Source organism: Spinacia oleracea, chromosome 2 (genome assembly GCF_020520425.1).
Source record: "Spinacia oleracea cultivar Varoflay chromosome 2, BTI_SOV_V1, whole genome shotgun sequence".
Lineage (NCBI taxonomy): Eukaryota > Viridiplantae > Streptophyta > Magnoliopsida > Caryophyllales > Amaranthaceae > Spinacia > Spinacia oleracea.
In genome coordinates, this window is record NC_079488.1 from 49,145,659 (window position 1) to 49,162,061 (window position 16,403).

Consider the following 16,403-nt stretch of genomic DNA (forward strand, 5'->3'; position numbering starts at 1 on the left):
TGTGTTTACTAAGAGAAACTATGAATGGTTATTTATTTGTTTATTCTTTTCAATTGTAGTTTTAACTATGGAAAACAACAATGAAAACATCACCAAGGGTTCTAAACTTATGATCAAGTTGAACCTAACAAATTTTCTTGAATGGCAAGATATGCTGGTTGAAGTAGTGAAAATCAATGGCATTGAGTATGCACTGTTCTACCCCATGCCAAGCTACTATGCAAGAGACATGACTCCTAAAAGACACTGCGCCTGGGAAGTGGATCTTCAGAAGGTCATGAGTCTCATGCTGAGCAATATCCCTGACGATTGGCATAGAATGTTTGTATCTTACGAACCATATATGCTTCTTGGGCATCTAAGGGATATCTGTCATCGAAGCACAGAAGAAAGAGACCTAAATGTCCATGAGTTGATTGAATCGATGAAAGGGCTGAAGGTTGATCTTCATAACAGATGTTTCAGGAAATTAAGAAGTTCAGGAAACAAATGCTCAAGTCCTTCACACTAAACAAAGAGTTAGTAAACCACTTAGGGATCATGTGAACTACATATGTTATCATTGTTTGATCACTTATGTCTGCTAGGTTCACCAATAAGAGAAATGATGGTTGTCTCCATCTTACTCAATTCATTTCATGAAGGATTTAGATGCTTCAGGCAATACTACATGAGTGAACCAATTAAGAGAAGAGACAATCCGTAAGTTTGTTCGGCTACTCAAAAATGCTGAAATAGTACTCGACTGTTAAGCTAAAGATTTACTCAAGGCTAAAGGGAGACCCTTCAAGAAAGGTGGAAAGTCCAAGGGCAATATTGAGTCAGTTCCCAAAAAGAAGACAAAGCAGGACAAGTCCACATCAAGCTGTCTTTATTGTGATGGAATCGGCCATTACAAAAGAGAATGTCCCAAAAATAAGGAAGATCAGAAGAACGGAACTGTCGTTCCATCTACAGGTATTTTCGTTATAGACTATATACTTGCAAATTCAACTTCTTAAGTATTAGATACAGGTTGTGGCTCACACTTATGTTCCAATGCACAAGGACTAAGAAGAAGTAGAAGGTTAAGAAAGGGTGAAGTCGACCTACGAGTGGGAAATGGAGCAAGGATTGCTGCATTAGCTGTAGGAACTTATTATTTGTCGTTGCCCTCTGGGCTAGTTTTGTAATTGGAAGAGTTTTTCCATGTTCCAAGTCTTACTAAAAACATCATTTCTGTTTCTAGCTTAGATGCTAAGGGATTTAGCTTTTTAATAAAAGACAATAGTTGCTCGTTTTATGTTAAAGAAATGTTTTATGGATCTTCTAATTTAGTCAATGGAATTTATGTGCTAGATCACGACAAAAAAATTTATAACATAAATACCAAAAAGACCAAAAAGAATGATTCAGATGTCACCTATCTGTGGCATTGTCGATTAGGCCATATTAACATGAAGCGCATAGAAAGACTTCAAAAGGAAGGAATTTTAGAACCATTTGACTTAGAGGATTATGGTAAATGCGAATCATGCTTACTTGGTAAAATGACAAAGAAACCTTTCTCTAAAGTTGGGAAAAGAGCAATTGATCTATTGGGTTTAATCCATACAGATGTATGTGGACCAATGAGTTCAAATACTAGAGGTGGTTTCAGCTACTTTATCACTTTCACTGATGACTTCAGTAGATATGGTTATGTCTTTCTAATGAAGCATAAGTCTAAATCCTTTGACAAATTCAAGGATTTTCGGAGTGAAGTAGAGAATCAATTAGGCAAGAAGATTAAAGCACTGCGGTCTGATAGTGGCGGTGAATATCTGAGCTATAAATTTGATGACTATATGAAAGAATGTGGAATCTTGTCAGAATTGACTCCTCCCGGAACACCTCAATGGAAAGGTGTGTCAGAACGGAGGAACAGGATTTTGCTAGGCATGGTTCGTTCAATGATAGGTCAGGCCGAACTTCTAATAGAATTTTGGGGACATGCACTAAACACAACTGCACTCACACTAAATAGAGCTCCGTCTGAAGCTGTCGAAAAGACTCCATATGAGTTATGGTTTGGGAAGCCTCCAAATGTGTCTTTTCTTAAGATTTGGGGTTGTGAAGTAAATGTCAAACGATTAATTTAAGATAAAACTTCAACCGAAATCTGACAAATGTATCCTTGTGGTCTACCCAAAGGAAACAAAGGGGTATTACTTCTACAATACATCTGAGAACAAGATGTTTGTTGCTCGAGATAGTATCTTGTTTGAAAGAGATCACATTTCCAAAATGACAAGTGGGAGAAAAGTAGACCTCGAAGAAATTCGAGTCAAACAACAAACTTTAGAGAATGCTCAAGATGACATTCAGGTTGAAACTCAGAGATCTTTAGAAGTATCTGGTGAGAATCAAGAACCAACTAGAAATATAACCCCACGTAGATCGCAGAGATATAGGTCTCAACCGTAAAGATACATAGGTATTTTGACGAACAAGAGCCATGAAATTCTATTGCTGGAAAGCGATGAACCTGCGACTTACAAACAAGATATAACGAGCCCTAGCTCCAAACAATGGCAAAAAGCCATGCAATCTGAATTAGATTCCATGTATGAAAACCAAGTTTGGGATTTGGCCGTTTTGCCAGATGGCTACCAAGAAATAGGAAGCAAATGGGTTTTCAAACTGAAAAAGGACAAAGATGGGAAACTAGAGGTTATCAAAGCTAGATCGGTTGCAAAAGGATACAGGCAAGTCCACGGTGTGGATTATGATGAAACTTTTTCACCAGTTGCAATGCTAAAATCTATTCGGATAATGTTAGCAATTGCTGCATATTACGATTACAAAATATGGCAGATGGATGTCAAAACCGCTTTCTTAAACGGCCTTTTAACAGAAACTGTGTTTATGACACAACCTGAGGGTTTTGAGGATCCAAAGAATGCTAGAAAGGTATGCAAGCTTAAGAAATCAATTTATGGATTGAAGCAAGCATCAAGGAGCTGGAATATACGTTTTGATGAAGCAGTCAGTGACTTTGGCTTCGTCAAGAACGTAGACGAATCTTTTGTATACAAGAAAGTCAGTGAGAGAAAAACAACTTTTCTAGTATTATATGTCGACGACATATTACTCATCGGAAATGACATTCTTATGTTGAACTCTGTCAAGATTTGGCTAGGGAAAGTTTTTTCGATGAAGGATCTAGGAGAAGCACAGTACATACTGGGAATCAAGATCTACAGAGATAGATCTAAAAGGACCATTGGACTTAGTCAAAGCACTTATATCAATAAGGTGCTTGAAAGGTTCAAAATGGCAGACTCCAAGCGAGGCTACCTACCCATGTCTCATGGAATGACTATAAGCAAGACTCAGTGCCCAAAAACACTCGATGAGCGTAGACGAATGAGTGAGATTCCATATGCATCATTGATTAGTTCAATAATGCATCATTGATTGGTTCCATTCCATATGTACACGCCCGGATATTGCGTACGCACCCAATGCTACGAGCAGCTACCAGTCAGACCTAGGAGAGGCGCATTGGACTGCTGCCAAGAATATTCTAAAGTATCTGAAAAGGCACAAAGATGATTTCCTGGTCTACGGACGCAATTTTCCAAACCGACAAAGATGATTTCAGATCACAGTCTGGGTTTGTCATCTCCCTCGACAGAGGTGCAGTAAGCTGGAAAAGTGCTAAACAGAGCACCATTGCGGATTCTACAACTGAAGCGGAGTACATTGATGCACATGAAGCATTAAAGGAAACTATTTGGCTAAGGAAGTTCATAGGTGAACTTGGTGTAGTCCCCTCCATCAAAGGACAATAGATTTATATTGTGACAATAATGGAGCTATTGCATAGGCAAAGGAACCTAGACACAACCAAAGAATCAAGCATGTAAATAATGCTTAAATGACCTATAACGACCCAATGAGCCAAAGAATCAAGCTCTAAATATGACCTATAACGACCCAATGAGCCTTAAATGTACATACACAGATTAGAATGATTTTTAGAAAGTTAAATAATGCATATTAATCATTTTATAAGAATCAAATGAGTCCTTAGGTTCTTTAGTTCAAAGCTGGGAGCGAAAATGTCATTTAAGCTCTAAATATGACCTAATAGCGATCTAATGAGCCTTAAATGTGCATAAATAGATTTGAATTAGTTTAAGAAAGTTAAACCTATGCATATTAAAACTATGCATATTAGTTTAAGAAAGTTAAAAGTGCAAAGACATATTGGAATGAGTATTTTAACCTTAAAACTAATCATATTAATCATGTAAAATGCTTAAAATGAGTCCTTAGGTTCTTTAGTTCAAAGTTTGGAGCGAAAATGCCATATTTTAGCCTAAATACGACCTATAACGACCAAACATGTCTCAAATGTGCATAAATAGATCGGATTGAGTCTTGAAAAGTTAAAAATATTCATTTGAATCATTTAATAAGTTTGAAATGAGTTCTTAATTTCGTTAGTTCAAAGTTGGGAGCGAAAATGTCATTTTAGCCTAAATATGACCTATAACGGCCAAAGAAGTCTCGAATGTGCATAAATAGATTGGATTAATTCTTGGAAAGTTAAAACTAATGATATGAATCATTTATTAAAGTTTTAAATGAGTTTTTAGGTTCGTTAGTTCAAAGTTGGGAGCGAAAATGTCATTTTAGCCTGAATATGACCTATAACGGCCTAATGAGCCTTAAAAGTGCAAAGATAGATTGGAATGAGCATTTTAACTAAAACTAATCATATTAATCATGTAAAATGCTTTAAATGAGTCCTTAGGTTCTTTAGTTCAAAGTTGGGAGCGAAAATGCCTTATTTTAGCCAAAATATGACCTATAACGACCAAACAAGTCTCAAATGTGCATAAATAGATTGGATTGAGTCTTGGAAACTTAAAACTAATCATATGAATCAGTCCTTCCAGCAAGCCATGAATCTCAAATAATAGCTATTGCCATAACAACAATAGTAAAAAAAAAAAGAGTTTGAATCGAGTGAACACAATTAAGGAAGACTATAGAGACATTGAGCCAAAGAATTAACTGAGGAAAGCACTACAGCAGCATAAGAGAACATCAATAAGATCAGTGGGCCTGATATTAGAGAAGAGAAACAGACCAAAGTCCTACCTCACACATGATGAGTTGATCAAGTTGATAAGACCCATGTAGATGCAACAATCTAACCCGCAAGAAGCAATTAAGAGCTTAAAATATAGGACCCACAAGACTACTGGAGTATTTTTCAAATTTAGCAGGGTTAATTAATCAAGAGAACTAGGGTTAAGTGCCTACATTCAACCCTCTCTGCTTCTGACATTCGAAGTTCTGCAGGAAATTTTCTGAAATTGAGCAGCAAGTGACTGGTCTCGAAGAGATAAATTAACAAAGACAAAGGCTTTTATGGTTGCCTCTCCATTTCTGAATGTAGTGTCCACTAGTACATGGAAAGGATTTGCAACCTCTCTAGAGTAGAATTCATGGATCAAAGCGGAACCTCTCGTAACACCAAATCCGGTTGAATACCTGCAGCACAAAAATTGGGGAGATGAGACACCAAGATCAAAGTAAATTGGTAGGCAAGCGTGTATTAGCTATGTACCAGCTTGTGAATATCACGACCATGGCAGCACTATTTATTCCAAAATTTGAAGGTTTTTATGATTCAAAATTTAACAGAACTCATGAAGTAACAAGATATATTTAGATTGTATAAGTTCCAACGCAAAAGGATTAAGAAGCATATCCTCCAAATCTATCCAGCAAATTAATTAAAGTGCAAGGCTTATCCTCCAAATCTATCCAACAATCAAAACCACATAAGAAGCATATGCGTAATCGGATGCTTTAACAGCAGAAGCAGCTTTTACACTGTGTGCAAACTAGAAACTGTACATTGTAGCAATATTCAGATAGATAGCCACCCTACTTCAGATATATGACATGACATGACAACCTAATGGAAGGATCCAAGATAATACAGGAGTTGAGTTAGAGCATACCATCCAACAATTACTTCCTTAATTTGGGTTCCCTTTCTGTTGTGATGTCAACATATTGTGGTTGTACTCAATGTGCAATGCAACCTGGAGGGGGGGAAATATATAGTTAGACTATATGTGCGTTCACCATGATAACGTGAATCAATAGCAACAGCAATATATCCGCGTGAGGCGTATGCCTGGAATATATGAGAACAGTTATAACGCTTGCGCTGAACAATGCAAGATTAATTGAAGTAAAATACACCATTTAATAGTCATAGCCACCTCAAGCAAAGGCCGTAACCATTCTTTGCACTTGTGCGTGCTGTGCAGGAAAACTATAGCTGGTCTCTTTGACGCACAACCACTTTGCTTCATGCTCAGAATCTGAACGGGTAATGTGTTACAGGAAATCAATCATAAACCAAAACCATCTTAAGAAAAATTGACAGCTTTTTCTAAACACCCCAATTAGTTTATATGACTATTATTTCCAGTGAAAGTCTATGTTAATATCCAAGATTGATCAATCTCACATGCGTGAAATGTAAGACCACGGATAGGAAATGGAATAACTCAATCACACCCAGCCCATTTGCCAATTTTCCGTTCTTTTACATAATGTAGTTTGTATAATGTACATAAACGCATACTAATCATGTTGATATTGAAAACTAACAACAAAACGTTTTGTAAAAAAAACACTAAAAACACAAACTCTAACAATTTTACTATTTATGTGTATGAGATTGATCTATCTCCGAATACTACCATATCCTCAAATTTATCTTTAACGACAAGAACAGCTAAATACTAATTTTGCTTTTGTTTTCGAATTGAGGATGTAATCGCTGCAAAGTGGGTGGAGTAAGTCCTTGCTAGAGATATTCAAGCAGCTATGGAGATAGGATTAAACTAAACAGTCCACATAGATTTCATTTTTCATTGACATTAGATACATGCTATTCTAATGTCTAATCCTGCTGATGTACTTTTAGACCAGGAAAGATTAGAAATAGGAAAATATTGTTTTGCACTCAGCACAGTACAACTTGATAAGTCCTCTTTAGGAAAACAAAATTAAAGAGGAATGAGAGCTCCTCGTCTAGAGCTCGCTTCACTTCTTAACATAAGTCTTTCCTTAAAGGCATCCGACACTGGGTATCAATCGTATACCGCTAGTTTTCAACTTAACACAGATACGAAACATCAGGCATAGGACCCATGATAGTTTTTACATTGCTTTAAATCATATTGAAATGCAATTTGCACAAACAATTGTATTACTCAAATGATTCTCAAAGTTAAATGAAAGGTTTAGGAATCTAAAAACTGACCAACAATTACTTAATTAGTATACCCTACACTCTGAAACGTACAAGCTATGAGAAATTTAAGAAAACTTCTAATTAGGCTGTGCTACTTTAAATCAGACGGTGTATTACTTATTTAGTAAATGCAATCAATTTTAATATAGTCCCTCATCACCAAGTCAACAATAGAGATGCAGAGTAAACAACATCTAATCAACGTGAAAGGCGTACCTGTAATAGACCTAGCTTGCTCCGTCGACCACCACTGCGGGTTGTCTCCAGTCACTCATGCCGCTGCTGTGGAGTGGTTCCGAGTGGTGCTCTGCCGCCAATACGAAAAGCCCTAACTCCAAAATCCCCAAATTCAAATTCACAAACCCTAATTTCCTAAACTTAATTCTAAAAATCTCGACAAGAGAAGGGAGCGGCGCCGTCGTGCTAGGTCTGCTTGTAAACTCCCGGCAAGCTAGGTCTGCAAAAATTACGGCAGGCTGGTAGTTGGACCAGGTTTTAAAACGCAGAGGGGAAGAAGAAGGGGGAAGGTGAATAAAGAAGAGAGCTGAGGAGCGGGACAAGATTACTGGTAGTCCATCGAAGAAGATCGAAGATCGAAATTTTTCTTTGGCATCCCATTGAAGATCGAAGAAGGGAGGAAGAAGGTGAAAGCTTGCTAAATTTTTTCAAAGTGAAACGCGACTGGCTTGGTGTTAATGAATTATAAGTAAACAAAAAATTTATCCAGACCTGTTGCACCGAACAAATACATGTACGCTGCAACACGTAATAGGCTATCGCAGCGAACACGAAAAAGCCCCCTGCAAAAACAGGTATCGCAATGAACATTATAATTGTACGCTGCAACAGCCTTTTAAATGGTTTGACCGATTCCTTGTTGCAGGGTATTTATCCATGTACGCTGCAACAAGGGGGTTGCAACAGGGGTTTTTTCTACTAGTGAAATTACTTGTAACTTGTGTCGAAATGCTAAATATTTGAGCGCACGAATGCTCTAATGAAGGGTCCAGTTTGATAATATTCAAGCCACTGAGTAAAACTGATTGAAAGGAAAAATCTGCACAAGTGCCTGCAAGCGCTGGAATTTTCGAGCGCTCCACAGGCAAGCGCTAGAAAATATCAGCGCTGCATATTTAAGTTTGACAATTTTCGCGTACTCTGACCTAACTTAAAAAAAACAATTCGTAAAGTAATCGTTGGCTCACCAACGATATTTATGAGTGGCATGACACCATTCGAGCTAAAAAAATAAATAATCTGACGTTCACCTGAGTTAAGTCTTTGTAAGAAACTACCCTTACCCAAGAAATTGAGCCATTCCGAGTCAGTATTAAGTTTGTATCCTATAGTAAACCAATCCGTCATCCTAAATAGCTGTCTTGTAACATAGGGTTGGTTCCGCTACTTGGCGCTGAACTGAAGATCAAAGATTAGCATGTCTTGAGTCCGTCACCCCAATTTCCAGTACGATTGCAGAAAGAGTAACTCTTGTCTCAATCCGTCGTTCCCCTTTTCCAAGATCTCCAGTCTTCCAACCCCAGTTCTTCTCTACATCAACTACCAATATGTCGCTCGAAGATTTGGCCTCACAGGTCCAGCTAATGGCCACTGCTATGGAACAGCTCCGCATGGAAAATAAAAAACTAACGGCTACTCAGGCCCAAAATGAGCAGGATAACACTAGGAAGATCAAGAAAATGGTCCTTCAAGAGACCATGGGAAGAAAATTATTCTCGAACGATCCTAAACCTCTTGCTTGCAAATTACCAGAAAAGTTCAATTCATCCGACTTGCCCAAGTTCAAGGTGACAGATAATCCCAGGAAATCACCTTTTGAGCTTTGTGGGCGCGATGAACCTAAAAGGCGTGGATAGATCCATGTATCTATCAGCCGGCCCATTGTCCTTGGAATCGACTAACCTCCAATGGTTCTATGAACTGGACCCTAAGACTTTCCCCACTTGGAAGGACTTTACTAACATCTTTGTCAAACATTACTCGTCGAATATGGACTTCCAGGTAACCATGCGCGAGCTAGAAGTCCTCTCGCAGAAAAAAAACGAAGGATTCACGACTTACTTCAGTCGATGGAGAGCGCAAGCCACCCAGATAATACAGAAGCCTCCCGAACCATAGCTAGTCCAAAAGTTCATTGACAACTTGGACCCAACTTACAAACAGCATGTGCGATAACTCGGTCTGGATTCCTTCAATAGAATCTACGACGTACGTGGGCATCAAAATTGAAGATGATCTCTTCAGAAGCACCCAGAGTGCTGCGACAAAACCGTAATACACACCTCGGAGTAACACTTACAAGAAAGGTGAGCAGTCTCGGGCCCAAGAGGTCCACGCGCCGAAAACAGCTTGCTGAGGACCAAACGCTGGTTCAAGGGCCGAAAGTTTGCCCCACTAGGGCCAACTTTGGGAGCGCATTCGACCGACTATGCGCTCAAGGAAAATTGGTCCCATTAGAACCAACACCAAAACCTACAGTCACAAACAAGTACTGGGTTGAATCTTCCTACTGCAAATACCACAGGGTCGGAGGCCACAATATTAAAGATTGTTGGTTCCTTAAGAACACGATACATGATATGATAAAAGACAACATCATTCCCCTGCCCAACGTGAACAAACCTAGCAACAACACCGACCCTCTGGGAGCCTGCTGCATAACACTCGATTACCAGAGTGCACAGCTACTGATCCCTCGAGCTATATAACACCTCAATAGGAACCGCTAGCCCTATTACTAGCACACTATGAATATAACAAACTCTGCGGCATTTGGGACGATAATACCGAGGATGTCTACTTATTCCAAGCCGAAGCCACAGGCCAGAACTACTTGACCAAAGACTGGCACGCAGTACCCTTCACCTACCCTCCTCCGGAAATCGAGGTCAACAACTTAACCCGGTCTGGAAGAGTGTACCAACCGGATATTAGCCCGCCACCTACAAGCGATATCCCGGTCCGACAAAATACCGAACAAACCCGTTCTTACACCATAGCCGGGGCTATGGAAGATCCCTTTCTGAGGTAGTTAAAGAGGACTGAGGAAAAAATCACCATCTGGGATATCATGTGCACCTAAAAAGTGCACCGTGACAAAGTAATTAGGTCCCTTCACCTTGTTTCAGTCCCCACAGATATCACTCCAGACTTGCTAGTGAACAAAGTCACTAGGGACTTAGAAGATCGGGCAATAGTCTTTACAGAAAAAGACTTACCCAAAGAAGGGAGCGCCAATAACAAAGCGCTTTACTTAGTGGTCGGATGCAAAGGGAAAAACATCGAACTCGGACAGGTAGACAACTGCTCAACTGTAAACGTTTCCCCACTCCGCACGGCTCGATTCCTAGGCCTGAAAGATACTGATCTCCAACCGACCAGTCAAGGAATACGAGCCTATGATAACTCCAAGAGAGCAGTGTATGGCAAGATTAAACTCACCATAAAGACCGGACCTATAACAAAAACTACGGAGTTCCAAGTGGTGGATATCAACCCTATATTCAACCTTCTCCTATGACGCCCATGGCTACACGACTTGGGAGGAGTAGCTTCCACTCTGCACCAAATGGTCAAACTGAACCATAATGGAGTGACGATAGCCATCCAAGCCCCGCCTATCAACTTCAGTTGTTCCATGACCGAGACAACGGGCGATCAGGAAGACCTGTACAACTTTCAAATAGATGAGACCGTCTCAGCCGTCGAGGCATACGATCCAACATTCTTGGATCCGCGAGCATCACAGATTATACCAAAAATTATTCTATCCTGTAGATACTTTCTAGGGATGCCCCTGGGAATAAGGGGAATAGACACGACTTATCTCCCCTTACCCATGTTCTCCCCATTGTTTGGTTTGGGCTACAAACCAGGGTTGGGAGATGTTGACTTACGCAAAAGCCAAATGCGCATAGGAAGGATACGATCCGAAAACCGGGGCGGCCAGGAAAAGCCCACCCTACAGCCATACCGAGAAACCATGAATGGCATGTTCGTGCAAAAAGGAGAAGACCACCCATTTTACGGCTTTACGGAACCATTTTTCAGTAACGACATCCATAAGAGCTTAGAGATTTTCCATGACTGCAACCTCTCGGACAAGGCACTATTCCTCGCCCTAGATAGGCCTGAATATTAGCTATCCATAGAAGAGCAAGCCCTGCAATCACTGTTCGGTGAGCTAAAGTCGTTCGCGGAAGAACCCGACCTTGCAACCCTGGCCGTACAAGATGAAAACTTCGATCCAAATCTGTTAATCGCTCCATCACCCCAGGCTGCTACAGGAAAGGAAGGAAGTTGGTACCGGACTATCAAATGGGCTTGTTCCAAAGGAATCAACTTTAAAATGACGATGACAAGAACCAGAACCCTTCACCGATGAACCCGCAACCGGTCTAGAACCCCAGGGTCTAATCTGAGTCTTAAGAAACCCAAAATATTTATCACCTAGGCTAATTATTTAAGTTGTTTTCAATAAAAATCTCGGACGATGATTCCCGAGAAAACTAGCTAAACGTACTCTTTATGTTCTTTCTTTTCATCAAGTGTGTTTCAAATTATCTTTCAATAGAATTAGCAGCATTATTAAAAACGATCTACACTATTTGTCCAATAACCAGAATTATTAAGAAACTTTGTGGATAAAATAAACAAAGGGCCACTTTGAGCGCAATATACGGAAACTCAGGCAGTCAATCCGTCAGACGGTCAACTATAAACAAAGCGTACAAATGGTCAATCGGCGAAAAATAATAATAGACAAACGATTATCTTGAAGAAATAGGATTCATGCGATCGCCAGCCGCTTACACTTAAACATCCACATCTTGCCCATGTGAGTACCACTTAAAAAACCGTCTTAAGTCACTAATGTAGAATAAAATGCTAAAACATTAAGTATTTCACGTACTAAACCTAATAACTTCGCAAAGCATACTTAATTTTGGTTTAATAACCTTTAGTGCACGACCATACTTTGCAAAATAAGTACAAAGAAAACAGCACGATTTTCCACGCAAAAGACCTCGAAGCGCTGGAATTTTTCAACGCTGAAAATGCAGCTCTAGAAAATTCTAGCGCTCAAAAGTTGAAGCGAACGAACGAAGCAACATCTTATTGCAGCTCTAGAAAATTTTAGCAACATCTTATCAATAGGAGAAAGCGAACGAAGCCATTTACTGACAACTAGTTTCAAAGACACAGGGGGGACAGGTGTTGACATGGCAAAAACACAAAAAAAGGGTGGGGGGTAATTGTATTCAGAAACATAAGAAATTAGACAATGCATGCGAGGTGAAAGAATCATGGACGTTGCACCATCTATTTATAACCACACCTAGTAAGAATTCGAGTTTAATCAAAACGGATTTACCAATATGTAATTCCGTACAAAAAGAAACGGATGGCCCGATTACTAGCACACTATGAATATAACGACGTCTGTAGCATTTGGGACGACAATACCGAGGATGTCTACTTATGTCAAGCCGAAGCCACATGCCAGAACTACTTCACCAAAGAATGGCACGCAGTACCCTTCACCTACCCTCCTCCGGAAACCGAGGTCAACAACTTAACCCGGTCTGGAAGAGTGTACCAACCGGATATTAGCCCGCCACCTACGAGCGATATCCCGGTCCGGAAAAACACCGAACAAACCCTGTCCAACACCATAGCCGGAGCTATCCAAGATCCCTTTCTATGGTAGTTAAAGAGGACAAAGGAAAAAATCACCATCTGGGATCTCATGTGCAGCTCAAAAGTGCACCGTGACAAAGTAATTAGGTCCCTTGACCTTGTTTCAGTCCCCACAGATATCACTCCAGACTTGCTAGTGAACCAAGTCACTAGGGAATTAGAAGATCGGGGAATAGTCTTTACTGAAAAAGACTTACCTAAAGAAGGGAGCGCCCATAACAAAGCGCTTTACTTAGTGGTCGGATGCAAAGGACGACTCGATACCTAGGCTTGTAAGATACTGATCTCCAACCAACTAGTCAAGGAATACGAGCCTATGATAACTCCTAGCGAGCAGTGTATGGCAAGATTAAACTCACCATACAGACGGGACCTGTAGCAAGAACTACGGAGTTCCAAGTGGTGGACATCAACCCCACATTCAACCTTCTCCTATGACGCCCATGGCTACACGACTTGGGAGGAGTAGCTTCCACTCTGCACCAAATGGTCAAACTGAACCATAATGGAGTGACGATAGCAATCCAAGCCTCGCTTCTCGACTTCAGTTGTTCCATGACCGAGACAAGGGGCGATCGGGAAGACTTGTACGGCTTTCAAATAGATGAGACCGTCTCAGCCGTCGAGGCATAGGATCCAACATTCTTGGATCCGCGAGCATCACAGATTATACCAAAAATTATTCTATCCTATGGATACTTTCTAGGGATGCCCCTGGGAATAAGGGGAATAGACACGACTTATCTCCCCTTACCCATGTTCTCCCCATTGTTTGGTTTGGGCTACAAACCAGGGTTGGGAGATGCTGACTTACGCAAAAGCCAAATGCGCATAGAAAGGATACGATCGGAAAACCGGGGCGGCCTGGAAAAGCCCAACCTGCAGCAATACCTGTGAGGGGGTCGAAAAAGCACGAGGCTAATGCCTGACCTCATCCCTCGTGGGTGTGACGTTTCTTTTGGTCAAATCAAGTGTAATTGGATTTCCTGTGACTTTACACCCAATTGACTAGTAATATAGGAATCGTCATTCAGTTTTTAACGACAATGAGAAAAACTGACAAAACCCGGTTATCGTGACATAAAGGGAGTGCAATTATGTTTGACCACGACGGCCGTCGGTTCCCTTGTGATCCCTGGTGTGGGGACCTCTCAACATACACCCGCAAGGTAGAGATTGAGGGTTCGGGGGACTGTAACTACCGAGAGGAGTACTCGTTCGTCGATAACTCCAAAGGCAGGATATCCTTACTATCTCAGCATAAATAATTGAAAGGACATGCGTTAACTATTAAACTAATCTGAGTTGATTTTAACAATATGCAACATATAATACTAGATCGATCGCGATTATCTGATTTAGATTGTTTTAAGGGACCTAGCATGATAATCCAATTTCCCAACATATTATCTTTATTAGGCGTGATAGAACAATCAGATTTGATTAGTTTAACAGTTTATAAAAGGGCGAGGATGTTGGGGAATACAGTTAAACATAATAACATGTGCGGAACAATCCCCAAAGCCAGAAAATATGTATAAAGCACAGATTAAGCAAACTTACATTCGAAGCGTGTTTTCCACAATAATCTGTCAACGAACACGAACAAAGAACTCCACTTGTCGTTCCTCTACTTGGTTCACCGACACGATCAGATCCGTCTTGATTATCGTAGCTTAGACAATCGATAAAGAGATTTTCTTTTTGGGATGAACACACTATGGAGGCACAGAGAGAATTAGGGTTCTCTGTTTTCTCCTAGGGTTGTGTGTAATCTGAATTGTGATTGCAGTAAGTTGGAAATTAGGTCATAAGGTTATTTACATAACCTTACTAACCGACCAAGACCGGAGGCAAGGCCGGCTAGCAAGCCACGCGTGAGACAAGCACAGCGCGCTGGGCCATGGGCCTCGCTGCTGTGGCTGTGTCGCTGCATAGGCCCGCACGCACACTCGCAGCTCCGCTCGGCCATGGGCCAGCGCTGCCGTGTTGCCTTGGCCCTTGCTTGCTCGCCTAGCGTGCGCCCATGGGCCTCGAGTGCTTCGTGCACTCGGCTCGTGGGCCGCTCTTCGTATTCGCGTTTAATATATTTCCGATATATTATTTATCGTTTCGTACACGATGAATCACCGTCGTACGATACGATTTATTCGTTTCGCCTAGCTTACGAATATTCACGATACGATATACGATTCCGATGCAAGGTCGTATCGTATAATACGTTTCCAACTTAAATCCCGAAAAGCTATTAAATGAATTTCCGATTCATTTCATCCGGTGATCTGTTACGTGTCATTGGTGTGACCTTGTAGGTTCAGTAAAAAATAAGTTGTGAGTTCAATATCCATTAGAACTCACTGATCGAAAGCATTGCTCCAGCTAGCTGTTCCGATCACTTGATCTCACTGAATTAATTGTTCGCAATTAATCTGAACCTTGGTATTAGACTTAATGCACCTTGGGTGAAGGACATATTTCCTTCAATCTCCCACTTGTCATTCAGACAAGTGTGCATCCACATTCCTTTGTCTCTTAGTGTTACTTACTGAACATAAGGTAAGATCCAAGCCATCCTTATTAGGTCCAGAAGTGTTTCTCGGATTACAGAGTTCAACTGTCATACTTTTGCAGAAGGTTAAGCCTAACCATTCTAAGCATGGCCATGCATTTTACAGTATCTAACTCTCCGAGAGGCCTTGTTACACAACAACACCATATCCTATCAAAGATAGGAGGACAATTCATTCTTGCAATCTATGAACACTCACTTTGATTCATAGTACGCCCAATAACTGCTTTTGTAGCCTCCTTTTACGGTGCGACGTTTAGCTAGTATCAAAGCGAACTAATTCTCAAACGAGCAGACATAATCGCTCATGTTCTGAGGAACGGTTTCTAATCACCATTAATGAGAACTACCTATGACATGACTTTAATCTCTTAAAGCGTTCTCATGGTCAACCCGATACAAGATCCAATAAGTATTTATGAAAAAGATTCTGACATCCAGTCACTCTAGTTCAAGAAACAGAACTAAGTAATCTATTTGCAATCTAATCTTCATTAGTCATTGGTCGTCCACCTTTCAATGACCTGGATTAGGGATCCTTTGTGACTTCAATATTCAAGTTCACTTATGGGTGTTTCTTTGTCGAAGAATCCATCTTGACATCCCATTTGAATGATTTGAATCACATGGACTTATCATTTAATACTAAACCAAGATTAAATGAACTATGAAATATAATTCCATAAATGATAAATGTTTAAACCAAATGCTTACCAATTTGTGGGCTTCTAACCCAAAATCAAGCATTTAATGTTTTACAGATATAGGCCTTTCACCCAATACTTAAAACATTCATGGAAC

The 16,403-nt window shown here is 40.4% G+C and overlaps 1 long non-coding RNA gene across 2 annotated transcripts; it reads right to left on the reverse strand.

The window, feature by feature from the left end:
• Positions 1 to 4,931: 4,931 nt before the first annotated feature.
• On the reverse strand, positions 4,932 to 8,001 carry LOC110795488 (uncharacterized). Of its 2 annotated transcripts, XR_008927072.1 has the most exons (4): positions 7,532 to 8,001; positions 6,273 to 6,374; positions 6,006 to 6,089; positions 4,932 to 5,529 (listed from the first exon to the last, which is right to left on the reverse strand). It is a non-coding gene; the product is annotated as an uncharacterized lncRNA (long non-coding RNA). The 2 variants fall into 2 exon arrangements; XR_008927073.1 differs by lacking the exon at positions 6,273 to 6,374.
• Positions 8,002 to 16,403: the final 8,402 nt, after the last annotated feature.